This window comes from Anomaloglossus baeobatrachus, chromosome 2 (genome assembly GCF_048569485.1).
Source record: "Anomaloglossus baeobatrachus isolate aAnoBae1 chromosome 2, aAnoBae1.hap1, whole genome shotgun sequence".
Taxonomy (NCBI): domain Eukaryota; kingdom Metazoa; phylum Chordata; class Amphibia; order Anura; family Aromobatidae; genus Anomaloglossus; species Anomaloglossus baeobatrachus.
The window spans coordinates 656,531,228-656,545,284 of record NC_134354.1 but is presented as its reverse complement, the minus strand read 5'-3'; the positions used below and the strand labels follow the sequence as shown (position 1 = coordinate 656,545,284).

Below are 14,057 nucleotides of genomic sequence, written 5' to 3'. Positions count from 1 at the left end.
CTCTCTCTATCTCTTTGTCTGTCTCTTTCCCTGTCTGTCTCTTTCCCTGTCTGTCTCTTTCCCTGTCTGTCTCTTTCCCTGTCTGTCTCTTTCCCTGTCTGTCTCTTTCCCTGTCTGTCTCTTTCCCTGTCTGTCTCTTTCCCTGTCTGTCTCTTTCCCTGTCTGTCTCTTTCCCTGTCTGTCTCTTTCCCTGTCTGTCTCTTTCCCTGTCTGTCTCTTTCCCTGTCTGTCTCTTTCCCTGTCTGTCTCTTTCCCTGTCTGTCTCTTTCCCTGTCTGTCTCTTTCCCTGTCTGTCTCTTTCCCTGTCTGTCTCTTTCCCTGTCTGTCTCTTTCCCTGTCTGTCTCTTTCCCTGTCTGTCTCTTTCCCTGTCTGTCTCTTTCCCTGTCTGTCTCTTTCCCTGTCTGTCTCTTTCTGTCTCTCAATCTCTTTCCCTGTCTGTCTATCTATCTCTGTCACTTTCCCTCTCTTTCCCTCTCCCTGTCTGTCTCTCTGTCTGCCTCTTTCCCTGGCTGCATTGTGACACGCCAACATTCCATATAAGGGCGTGGCTGCACATTCTTCTGAAGTTCTTGCTGCACTGTGGCTCCCAGCTCCATTCGCTTTAATGGAGGCAGGTTTTTTGGCGAATAACTGTAAAGCGCAGGGTTAAAATTTCCCCTCAAAACATAGCCTATGACGCTCTCGGGGTCCAGACGTGTGAGTGTGCAAAAGTTTGTGGCTGTAGCTGCGACGGTGCAGATGCCAATCCCATACACACACACACACACACACACACACACACACACACACACATACTCGTTTTTGGTGGTTTAGAGGGACACCTGACTGGAACATGTATTGTGGGGACTACCATTCCCTGCAGTGATATTAACAAGGCAATCATATAGGAATATTTTAGTGCAATGTGTAACCACAGTTATCACTTGAGCTAATCAATATTGCTTAAAATAAGGAACCTGACTTTTACTATCCTTGTGAGGACCGTTTCATGAACAATGACCATCTGAGGACATCTGTAAATACACACATCTCAGGGTTTTAACCACCTGGGGACTAAGATATTTTTCTGCTGTTAGGTCACTAACAATGGAGGTCTATAGGAGAAATTACATTTAAGGCTCGCCCACACAAGCGTATTTGCCCGTCTGTGCAGTGTCCGCAAATAGGGACCAAAGCTTTGGTCCCTAATTGCGGACACTGCACAGACGGGCAAATACATTCGTATGGGAGAATCCTAACTTGTTGGAAAAAAAATCACCACACCAAGACCATGCTGTACCCAAGAAATACAAAGTGAGAAAATGCTCCATCTACAATGCTTTTCATTTTGTGGTTATTATACTTTCCCTGTTCAGTGCTAGCCAATCTGTCAGCAGCATTTTTCTGCGAAAAAAAACAGGTATAAACATTTAATCTGTTTGAGAACAAAAATTGTTTGATTTGCCCATAATAACCAATCACAGCTTTGGTATCAAGCTCTGATTAGTTGCTATAGGTGATTAAGACAGAGTGATAAGTACAGGCCAATGGATTTTTATAGAAAATGGTGCGTGTAACACCAGCCTTACCAATTTTACCATTGATGTTGCATTCAGGTTCTTAAAGTTCATGTATTATTTCCTTCCCGCAAAATGACCTAACTCTACATTAAAGGGGTATTCTGGGAATACAGAATTCCCAGTACCTGGCAGGACACCTGTAAGGAGAGAAGGGGGACTGGTGCTTATAGTCTCGTCGCCGGCGGCCTTCCATGCCATGCAGCAGCCTCCATCACCGGCGCCGCAAAGTCCCAAAGTGTTGGGCCGGCATCTATCGTTCATGTTACCAGCGGCTACTCACGCTTCACTGGTTAGGCTCGATCTGCTTCTGAAGCCTGTGAGTGGCTGGCAATCACGTGTACAATGACGTGGTAACAGACACTTCCGGTTTTTGTAGCGCCGGTGACGGGAGCCCCTGCTCAGGACAAGAGACCGCGGATGATGGTAAGTACTAGTCCACCTCCTATCCCTACAGGTGTCCTGCCGGCTGACAAGAATTCTCTATTCCCGGAATACTCCTTTAAGTTTTTAAGAGACTAGTTTACAATTGACATATGGTAACATGATTTGGATGAAGTGAGCACAAAAGCAGTACTAATATACAGCTGGGCTATTGCTACAATGGATGGGGTTGGAGCGAACTATGATCCAAGTACTGAAGTTAGACAGTAATACAGTTAGACCTACAGTGTAGGTAAATTAATAAATAAATGTGACAGACAAATATTGAATGCCAAAGTAACAAATTTATTCAACATTTTATATAAAATACATATGTAAAACAATTGAAGTTGCAGGGTTGAAACAGAGTGGAGTAAGAACAGTTCACAAGTTCTCGAAGGAGGGCGAGTACACTGAGGTCACAAAAAGCCTTTGGTAAAACAGATCAAAATCTTGGAGTTTCTTTTAGTAATACCTTTGTTGGTCCTGGGTTTTTGGGAAACCTTCTTTCCATTTAAAATTTAAGTTGAAATTAACCCAAAACTATTTAGTCATGTTGACTAAACAACTAGACACAATGTTAGCAATGGTAAAATGCTTTAGAGAAACCGAGAACAAAAATAATTTCATTCTATCTAATACTTACCATTCAATATGTCCAAGTAAAAGCTTATGTAACTGAGCAACATAAGCTTACAGCACTATGAAAATAAGTGTGAAAAACAAAACGCACAGTCAAGATTTACAGGTGTGCTATTCATATAATAGGGCCTATTGATATCCCTAGTGTACCATATCAAATAAAGGACAAGCGGCTATATTGCACACTTGCTTGTACTATACCACTTTCAGACATGCAGGTACAAGTCTTTTATTATTAAACCTAAAGGGGTTCTGGAACCAAACAGGTGTACTCGCCTATTGTTGCGCCCCAAGGTCCTGGTCCGGACAATAATGGTGTTCCCAGAGCAATTCTGGCATCCTGGCTCTCCAGCACCTCTGTTAGAAACACTCTTCTTGAGCATTTCTAGCCACTTGTGGCTGAAGGACTAAAGGCCGGAAGGTGCAGTGTATCCGAACATCATATGATGGCGTTCCAACCCATGAATGGGGCGGCACCTTCACGAAATCCCAGGCATGCACAGTGGAAGCATTGCCTGGGATGGTGGTGCAGAGCATGTGACCACTGTAAACGTGAGATTTGCTCCACAGCAGTCAAATGCTCCGCACCAATGCATCCTGGAATACCTGCCAGTAAACAACAGCAAAGAGGACCGGAGAAGACCTGGAGGAGCGGTAGGAGGAGGGAAGTCGCATTTCTGCAACATGCTATGGCACACCGATTACCATATCATATTGCAGAAAAAAAGTTGTGACAACAGAACCCCTTCAACAACTCGACAGTTATTGTTAGCACATATTGATCATCATGTGTTACACACACTTTTGGAATTATAGGTTTTTTTTAAAACAATTGCCACAAATGTTTTCTGTAATAACTGTTTCCAGCACCTTAATCTTTTATAATTTTACTTGCCCATCATCTCTTGCATTTGTATATTGCCATACATTTTTGTTGTTTTATTGACTAGGGATGACTTTGAAGACTGAAGGAAAAAAATGTTTTTCAAATTAATGCTGGAGAGAGAAAGATCAGATTTGGGCATCTCAATCCTGATTATAAGTGAAATCAGGTCAATCTGGTTTGACCCGAACATCAGTGGGGTCGCTTGTTTTTATTGATCACTTACAAACATTTCATTATCATGGCGGCAGTTGTCCTGCTGCTGGGTAGGGCCAGCTGTTCAATAAAGGGACATTAATTGGCCTCATCATATCAATAACTCACTTGCAATGCTTGACTGTGTGTATTTGCTATTTATATTGGTTCATTTTTGTAGTTATTTTTATGTTGCCCAGGTACATGGACTTTTATTTGGATATATTAAAGGAGCTCTGTCAGCTATTATGAATCCCATAAAGTAACATATAGGGCTTAAAGGGGTACTGTCATTTGACAAGTAAGATAGAGAGCTGGGGCCATGCCGTACTGGTTGCAATACGTACGGCCCCGTTCTCCGCCCGCCTGCTATGTGTCGGGTTGTAATACCCAGGCGCATGCTCTCTGCCCAACACAGCAATGCAGTACCTCTTGAAAGTAGGGGGACCAAGGAGTCTGGGTTTTTATACTCATATGGTCACCCATTCTTGCACTGTTCTAAAACAAAAATAGTTGACTAAAAAGGAAGGAAAGAGTGGTGCCACTTGGGGATGACCAAAGCAGTAAAAAATATATACACACAATAACCCCCTGGAAGGACTTGGCCAAATTAAATGGCTACCCCACACTTGGTGGTGGGACCGCATGGTGTATACCAGAAAACTGCTACGTGTTTTCGTAGAGTTTACAACAAGAGAACCAATAAAGTCACCCACGATCAAGTCGATGGAACCATTACTTCTGTAGGTCTAAATTTACTATAGGGGTATAACATGACAGTTGTTAGACGGATATAAAATGAAAAGTTTTTATTAACAATAAATACTAGACCATGGTAATGTGGCAACGTTTCGGGATACAAGCCCTTTGTCAAGCCGTAACATAAAATGCGCAGGGTCTAGAATGAGAATACATATAATCAATTAGAATATTAATAAACACATAAGAAGATATAAAAAAGTTTACATGTCGTACATAATATAAATAAAACCGGGTTATCCTGATTCTGAATCATAAACACACAATTATGTATATACACATATACACACACGTACATATGTCGTATCTCCACTAAATATTAGTACATCATAAATCATTGTTTGTTGAATTAGTCATAGAAAATCCATTGATACACAGATATGCATAGGCTATTAACTTAAGCAGTGTATAATACCATAATATGTCCAGTTACATTATTCTATATAGGGGAGAGAGTTAAGAAACAGGTCCCAGTGACTTCTGTACAATAATGAGTTTTCAAAGATAGTGAGGAATAGCTTACCTAGAGTGCTTTGGTTATGTGACCAACGGCCCCATAGTGTAAAGTGTAGAGCTTCAGAGCAGTTGATAGGCAACACCTAAAAGTTAGCTAGAGTATTACAGGGCGTTGTAAGGCTACGGTCCTCACGTGTATAGAAGCATTAGACCCACAGGAGACCCTTGGTGAAGAGTGATCTTACCTATCTGAGGGGTGATGCGGAGTCACAGCAGCGTGTGCATGTGGGCAGCAAAGGAGCCCGTGCCTCTTAGGTGCAGCGGGCTCCGGCATCCACATGGGGTGTACCGTAGCCTTACAACGGTCTGTAATACTCTGGCTAACTTTTAGGTGTTGCCTATCAACTGCTCTGAAGCTCTACACTTTACACTATGGGGCCGTTGGTCACATAACCAAAGCACTCTAGGTAAGCTATTTCTCACTATCTTTGAAAACTCATTATTGTACAGGAGTCACTGGGACCTGTTTCTTAACTCTCTCCCCTATATAGAATAATGTAACTGGACATATTATGGTATTATACACTGCTTAAGGTAATAGCCTATGCATATCTGTGTATCAATGGATTTTCTATGACTAATTTAACAAACAAATGATTTATGATGTACTATTATTTAGTGGAGATACGACATATGTACATGTGTGTATATGTGTATATACATAATTGTGTGTTTATGATTCAGAATCAGGATACCCCGGTTTCATTTATAGTATGTACGACATGTTTTATTATGTATTATTGTTAATAAAAACTTTTCATTTTATATCCGTGTAACAACTGTCATTTTATACCCCTATAGTAAATTCTTGCACTGTGTCGTTCCAAAGTCTGAGCATAAACAGAAAAGTGACTTTTCACTCTGCTTTCCCATAGAGAATAGAATGAAAAGAGTCACTCTTCTTGTGCATCTACTGACTGTGGACTAGCACAGTATGGGAATGGGGGCAAGTATAAAAAATACATCACCGGATTTCCTGTTCCACCTACTATAAGCCCCATGAGTTTGAGGCTCAGAGTAGGGGATAGAACTGTTAGGTTTTAGGTAGAATTAAATTTATTTTGTTCTTTTCTAGTATGCTAACCTATAATTTAACCAAACTTAAAACCCGGTGCCTGGCTCAAAATGTTGTGTTTATTCTATCGGATTGCGTTTTAGAGCTGTTATGCGGTTCTTTATGTAAAACTTAACAGCAAGCCAGTTTCTGTCTTTCAGTGCAGATGGTTCTGCAGCGATACATGCCACACAGTCATTTTTTCCAGGCACTTTACATTTATGAATAAATTTAATCATATGTTTCTCTATAGCCTTCACTTCCTCCCTGTTCCAAGGTATCTTCTTTACAGGTTTTCGGCCTGAAAAATAAAAAAAATATATATATTTTAAAATACCGGTTTTCATATCAATATATGAGAATTGCATGATATAGTATTCCAATACAACAATATAAAATTTAAAAGAACACATGCCTTCTGATTTCTTTAGTTTATGGTCCTGCCCAAGCTCTGACTCACTTTGGTGCTGAATTTGTTCCAAAGAAGAAAAAGATTATATATATAAAATGAATACTGTATATACTTGTGTATAAGCCAACCCCCCTGACTTTTAACATAAAAAAGTGGGAAAAAACTTTGACCCTCATATAAGCCGAGGGTGGGAAATACAGCAGCCTGTGCCCCTCTGTAGCCCCCCACTGCTCTTCTGTAACCAGTATGTAAGTCCCCTGTACCCTCCTGTAGCCAGCCTGTAGGTACCCTGTGCCATCCTATGCTGGGTTGGCCAAGAACAAGTCGGCACCGGCAGGGTTAGCCGGGAAATGTAGCAGCCTGTGCCCTTCTGCGCCCTCCTATAGCCAGCCTGTAGGTCACCTCCTGTATGCCCTCCTGTAGATACCCTGAGCCCTCCTACAGTCCTCATGTGCTGGATCGGCTGAGAACAAGCCAGCACCAGCAGGGTCGGCCAGGAAATGCAACAGCCTGTCTGTTTTCTGCGCCTACATAGTAAGACAGGACACAAACCTGTAAATAAAGTAAATAAATCATGGCAAATTTACTTTAGCCGCGGGCAGTCCTGCATATACAATAGAACACGGACGGCTGAATAGAAGCGGCCGCGTTCCATTAAAATCGTGGCCACGTTCTATTTATATTCGCCGCTGCAAATACAATAGGGCGCGTCTAGCTCAATAGAACCGGCCATGTTCTATTTACATTCGCTGTGCAGCGAACAATAGCAGCTGTACAGCAAATGTAAATGCCTTGTGTGGCATGGCGCACCAGCGCTTCTCACTGGTGCGCCATGCCACACAAGATTTCTTTTTCTCAATCTGTAAGTTATTGTGTATATTCCACCTGACAGGTTTCCTTTTAAATGAGTTTTTGAGTTTTGCATGTTAATGCAATATCGTCAGGATAGGCTTGAATCTGATCAGAGGGTGTAGAGCCACCATAGCAAGATCTACATTGTGAAAGGAGCCCGAAGCAGATAGCTAAATTTACTATGCAGTGGCCATGCCAGACTGCAGCAGCTCAGCTCCCATACTAGTGACTCTGAACTGAGCTAAATAAACCTGGCAGATCCATTACACAGTGAACAAAGCCATCTGATTCTGGTTCTGTCAGGGAGACATCGATGAATAGCAGATTAGTGGGAGTGTCAGATGTCTGCACCCCACCAATCAGCATTTTCAACAATAAAGACAAATCGTGTGATTGGTGCATGACCTGAAATGTGTGTGAGTATGTCCCCACGAGCACCGTGACCTGAAAGGAAGAGGCAGGGTGCTTTGAATGTTGGTTATGAAGTCTGGATGTGGTGAATGTCCCCATTTGGTGCATGACCTGAAATGTGTGTGAGTATGTCCCCGCGAGCACCGTGACCTGAAAGGAAGAGGCAGGGTGCTTTGAATGTTGGTTATGAAGTCTGGATGTGGTGAATGTCCCCATTTGGTGCATGACCTGAAATGTGTGTGAGTATGTCCCCGCGAGCACCGTGACCTGAAAGGAAGAGGCAGGGTGCTTTGAATGTTGGTTATGAAGTCTTGATGTGGTGAATGTCCCCATTTGGTGCATGACCTGAAATGTGTGTGAGTATGTCCCCGCGAGCACCGTGACCTGAAAGGAAGAGGCAGGGTGCTTTGAATGTTGGTTATGAAGTCTGGATGTGGTGAATGTCCCCATTTGGTGCATGACCTGAAATGTGTGTGAGTATGTCCCCGCGAGCACCGTGACCTGAAAGGAAGAGGCAGGGTGCTTTGAATGTTGGAAATTAAGTTTGGATGTGGTGAATGTCCCCACTTGGTGCATGACCTGAAATGTGTGTGAGTATGTCCCCACGAGCACCGTGACCTGAAAGGAAGAGGCAGGGTGCTTTGAATGTTGGTTATGAAGTCTGGATGTGGTGAATGTCCCCACTTGGTGCATGACCTGAAATGTGTGTGAGTATGTCCCCACGAGCACCGTGACCTGAAAGGAAGAGGCAGGGTGCTTTGAATGTTGGTTATGAAGTCTGGATGTGGTGAATGTCCCCATTTGGTGCATGACCTGAAATGTGTGTGAGTATGTCCCCACGAGCACCGTGACCTGAAAGGAAGAGGCAGGGTGCTTTGAATGTTGGTTATGAAGTCTGGATGTGGTGAATGTCCCCATTTGGTGCATGACCTGAAATGTGTGTGAGTATGTCCCCGCGAGCACCGTGACCTGAAAGGAAGAGGGTGCTTTGAATGTTGGCAATGAAGTCTGGATGTGGTGAATGTCCCCATTTGGTGCATGACCTGAAATGTGTGTGAGTATGTCCCCACGAGCACCGTGACCTGAAAGGAAGAGGCAGGGTGCTTTGAATGTTGGTTATGAAGTCTGGATGTGGTGAATGGTCCCCATTTGGTGCATGACCTGAAATGTGTGTGAGTATGTCCCCACGAGCACCGTGACCTGAAAGGAAGAGGCAGGGTGCTTTGAATGTTGGTTATGAAGTCTGGATGTGGTGAATGTCCCCATTTGGTGCATGACCTAAAATGTGTGTGAGTATGTCCCCACGAACACCGTGACCTGAAAGGAAGAGGCAGGGTGCTTTGAATGTTGGTTATGAAGTCTGGATGTGGTGAATGTCCCCATTTGGTGCATGACCTGAAATGTGTGTGAGTATGTCCCCACGAGCACCGTGACCTGAAAGGAAGAGGCAGGGTGCTTTGAATGTTGGAAATGAAGTCTGGATGTGGTGAATGTCCCCACTTGGTGCATGACCTTGTTGTGGAAATATCTATGAATTCACTAGATAGATAAGTTCTATAGTTCTAAAGTATTGTTCAATGTGTAGTCAAGTCTCTTATTAGATGTCTAGAAGACTGTGACCTTTAACTCTGCTTTCTCTAAACACAAAGTGTTCAGCACATTCTGTAATGTCCTAAGTAGTCTATCTATATTGCCTATGTGGCTATCGTTGGACATTAAGACCCAGGATAAGTTGAAGTATAAACACTTAGTATACTTGTTAACCAGTTTTCTGTGTAACCATATCATTTTCTTAGTAATTTCTTTGTCCAATACTGCCTCCAAAGGTAGGATGCTGCATTGGTACTGTGTACTCATAACTAAACTGAAATTCGTTGAAATGGAGCCCACATGACGAATATAACCCATGTTTATATATACTAACCAATTATCTTCTGTAAATTAACAGATGTTTTGTTACCTCACCATATGATATAATTGGAGGTATTTAACCTCGTCCATTGTAATTATACAATACAACCTTTTCCAAAACTCTACGACATTGTGTGGCGTAGATTTATTGGGCTCGCAAGCAAAGGGTAATGATAATTGCGGACACGAGTTAGGGTACCGTCACACTTTAGCGACGCAGCAGCGATCCCACCAGCGATCTGACCTGGTCAGGATCGCTGCTGCGTCGCTACATGGTCGCTGGTGAGCTGTCAAACAGGCATATCTCACCAGTGACCAGTGACCAGCCCGCAGCCAGCAGCGACGTGCAAGCGACGCTGCGCTTGCACAGAGCCGGCGTCTGGAAGCTGCGGACACTGGTAACTAAGGTAAACATCAGGTTAAAGTGTGACGGTACCCTAATCCTGCTTGTGGAGCTCATTTGCATATAAATTGTGATGAGCAAGCACCAAAGTGCTCAGAAGAGGGGAAGGTGTCCGGATAATACTACTAGCAGGGAACAGCCTGCCTCAAGGTATCCCTGCCCTCTGGCGTACAGACCAAAGTGCCAGATGGAAGGCAAACCCAAGGATACACTCTTTGGAGACATGGTGGGCGGGGACAGCCTGGGAACACTCCTACAGTATCACTGCAGAAGGCTTTACCGGCTGTCCCTTTCCACATTGACGCACATGGAGTTTCCATGTGTTCCCACCCACCAGCACGTCAAAGTGGGTGGGAAGAACAGGGACTTTGAATTTAGTAGTCAATGCTCACATTTGTGAGGCGCTGGTGGGTGGGAACAACAGTGTGTCATCAGGGGGTTGGAGCCTGCCCCTGACGCGTCATATGACGCAAAAAGACGCTGCACACAGCCCGACCCGGAAGCACTCCAGGCCAGGCAGTGTCAGGAAAGTGACACCACAGCGCCGCCGACCGGAGGACGGACCCATGGACTGCTGGCAGCGTCTGCAGGAGCAGGGGAATATAATTTATTTTTTTGCCCTGACAGAACTCCTTTAAATCTCTATAATTAAATAACCTAAGTTGGTTTCTGCTGTCTGACCACCGTGCCTACCAAACAGTGAGAGAACTCCACACTGAAAAACTGGTGACAAAATTCCCTTGTTACAGTCATCTTAACATAAGAAATGACACTGGTTGACATCTATTAAAGGAATTTTTCACCAGTTTGATGCTAGCTAAACTGCCAACGGCCATGGAAAGGGAAAGTATACATCTCTGCTTTTAATTTAGACATTTTGCTGCCTTTGTTGTGCTGGTAAAGTCAGAGAGGCTACATCTTCACTGTAATAAGAGATTTCTGGGTATACCAATATGTTTAAAAGCCCTAAGGCTATATGCACACGTTGCTTTTTTTTCAGCGCGGAAAAAAACGCACCCTCTGGCAGAGGGGAGAATTGTAAACAATGCTTTTTGAGAAAAACGCATCGAAAACGCATGCATTTTTCATGCGTTTTTCATGCGTTTTTTAGGTGCGTTTTTTAAGACTTGTCAGTGTTAATAAAGTTGGTTGAACACAGACCTTTGGAAAAAAAAACCTGTGATGTCATTTCCTTCTTCTCCACATTCTGTTTGGATAAATGGGAGGGCTTGCAATGGAAGGAGCACCATTTGAATTTTGGAAAAGTTGAAATAAACTTCACGCACCATGTCACATTAGCAGAGCCCCTTGGGTACCTATATGTCAGAAAACCCCCACAAGTGACCCCATTTTGGAATCTGCACCCCTCAAGGATTTTAGTCAGGAGTATATTAAGCATTTTGAATCCACAGCTACTTCACCCAAAATGTTGCTGTAGCAACAATATTCTCACTTTTAGGCCCGTTTCACACGTCAGTGAAAAACACTGACGTTTTTCACTGGCGTGTAAAACATGCACATGTCCCTCCGTGTGCCGTGAATCACGGCACACGTGGGTTGTCTAAGTGCAATCCGGGCTCCGTTCTCCGTGGCCCGTGATTGCACTTAGTAATCAACTCACCTGCGCCCGCTCCCGCTCTCCATGGTGCTGATCGCTCCCGCGGTGCAGCATCCGGCCGGCGCTGACCCCCGCAGCAGCTGCTTCCGGGTCGGCTGTGTCGCGCATCATGAATATGCGCGACAGTAATGAGCTGGCTCAGAAGCAGCAAGCTGCATGGGCTGCAGAGGACATCGCTGGACGCCGGGTGAGTAAAAATGATTTTTATTTTAAAAGCACGTTTTTTTCTGGCACGTGTTTCACGGACCACACCACTGCGTGGTCCATGGAACATCAGTGATGCCAGAAAAAAATGGACATGTCTCCATGCGGCAATCACGCACACGCGGGTACGCCGCACGGAGACACGTGCAGTGAAAAATCACTGACGTGTGAGCAGACCCATTCATTATAATGGGTCTGCGTATGTCAGTGATTCTGGTACGTTTAAAAAAAAGCACAAACGTACCAGAATCACTGACGTGTGAAAGAGGCCTAAGGCTATGTGGCCATGATCCAGCGACACGGCGTCTAGTACACAGTGTCAGCCTTCCTGCAGAGATGTGAGTGTTGTCCACGGGAGAACGCAGCTGCCCATGCCCACGATTTGGGTTCAGGCTGCTGTGGACTTTAGCTCTATTCTACCTTCAGAGAACACTCTCGTCTCCGCAGCATAAATTGACATGCTGATCCTCGGGAAGCCACGCCACCGGTCAGTTTATGCTGCGGAGAAAAGAAGCACAGTGGGCATGGGATCTCCAAAAATCCTTCCACTGTGCTTCTACTGCCGAACGCAGCGTTATGGACGCAGGGAAAACACTCAGCGCCCAAACCACTGCAAAACCTGATTGTGGGCACACAGCCTAAAAAGCGTCAATGCATGTCAAATATATATAACGTCCCACCCCCGCCTGCATATTCTAAGCTGGCACCTTTAGTACCTTTCATGTGGCACTAAAGGGTGCCTAGCTTAGTATTTATCAAAAAAAAAAAAAAAAAAAAAACAATGAAAAAAATGGCGTGGGGTCCCCCCTATTTTTGATAGCCAGTCAGGGTAAAGCAGACAGCTGTAGCCTGCAAACCACAGCTGGCAGCTTCATCTTGTCTGGTGATCAATTTGGAGGGCTCCCCAGGCTTTTTTTTTTATTTATAAATAAAGAATTAAAAAAAAAATAACGTGGGGTCCCCCCAAATTAGATCACCAGCCAAGGTGAAGCTGACAGCTGGGGTCTGGTATTCTCAGGGTGGGAAGAGCCATGGTTATTGGACTCTTCCCAGCCTAAAAATAGCAGGCCACAGCCGCCCCAGAAGTGGTGCATCCATTAGATGCGCCAATCCTGGCGCTTCGCCCCAACTCATCCCGCGCCCTGGTGCGTTGGCAAACGGGGTAATAAGGGGTTGATACCAGATGTGTAATGTCACCTAGCATCAAGCCCAGCAATTAGTGATGTCACGGCGTCTATCAGATACTAGACATAACTAATTGACAGTTAACAAAAGCAAAAAAAAATGACAAAAATTTTTTATTAGAAAAAACACTCCCCAAATCATTCCCTTGTTCTCCAATTTAATCAAAAAATTTGAAAAAAATGGGTCCGCAGAAATCCATTTGGATGTCCCACGTCGGCTCTGGACCCTCTAGAATATGGGGGCACGCTCAGGGAACGTATCCCCCATTTTCTAGGAGGGCAGACCCTCCATTTGAGGAGAGTGGGTGCCAAAAATCTGCACCCACTCTCCCCGGGTCACAGCTGCAGAGTGCGAGGAGCCAGCACAGCTCTCTGAACACAGTGCTGGCTGTCAGCTGCTCTGCTCATGTGACCGCACTGACCGGCGTCTGCTGTGAAGGAGGAGGGGGCCGCGGGGGATCAGCGCTGTGACCGGACAGGTAAGGGGGAATACCGGGGGGAAAAGGGGGTGACCTGGCAGGGCCTGGGGAGCATTTTTCTGTCGCATGTCTCAAGGCACATGCGACAGAAATCATAGGAGCAGGGCGGCCGGTGCGCTACTGTGCGCGCGGCCATGTTGGATTTTCGGGAGGGGGGGGGGGGGGTCGGGGGTCGGGGCGGGCACTTTGGCGACACCGGGGGCTTTCCAGGACTTTGCCAGGAAGTGAGGTCAACAGGAAACCTCTTGACCTCACTTCCAGGTAAATGCCTGCGTTCTGTGTGCCGACAAAGCCCGTGGACCGCAACAAAAAAGCAGCTCACTGCGGTGTAGCTGCGTTCTGACCCCACATCATTGATTCAATGGGGGAGAGAACGCAGCCACAACGCACAAAAGAAGTGACATGCTGCTTTTCTTTCCACACCGATTTTTGCCATCCAAAACGCTACGTTTAGAAACGCAGCGTGTGCACTGATTTTTCGGCTTTCTCATACACTTTGCTGGGAAAGCTGAACGCATGCAATTTGCCACTGAAACGCTGCGGTTCTAAACGCA

General features: G+C 44.9%; 1 protein-coding gene across 1 annotated transcript in view; it reads left to right on the top strand.

Moving 5' to 3' along the window:
* NEMP1 (nuclear envelope integral membrane protein 1) overlaps positions 1–14,057 on the top strand; it is a 112,459-nt gene that overhangs the window by 79,479 nt on the left and 18,923 nt on the right.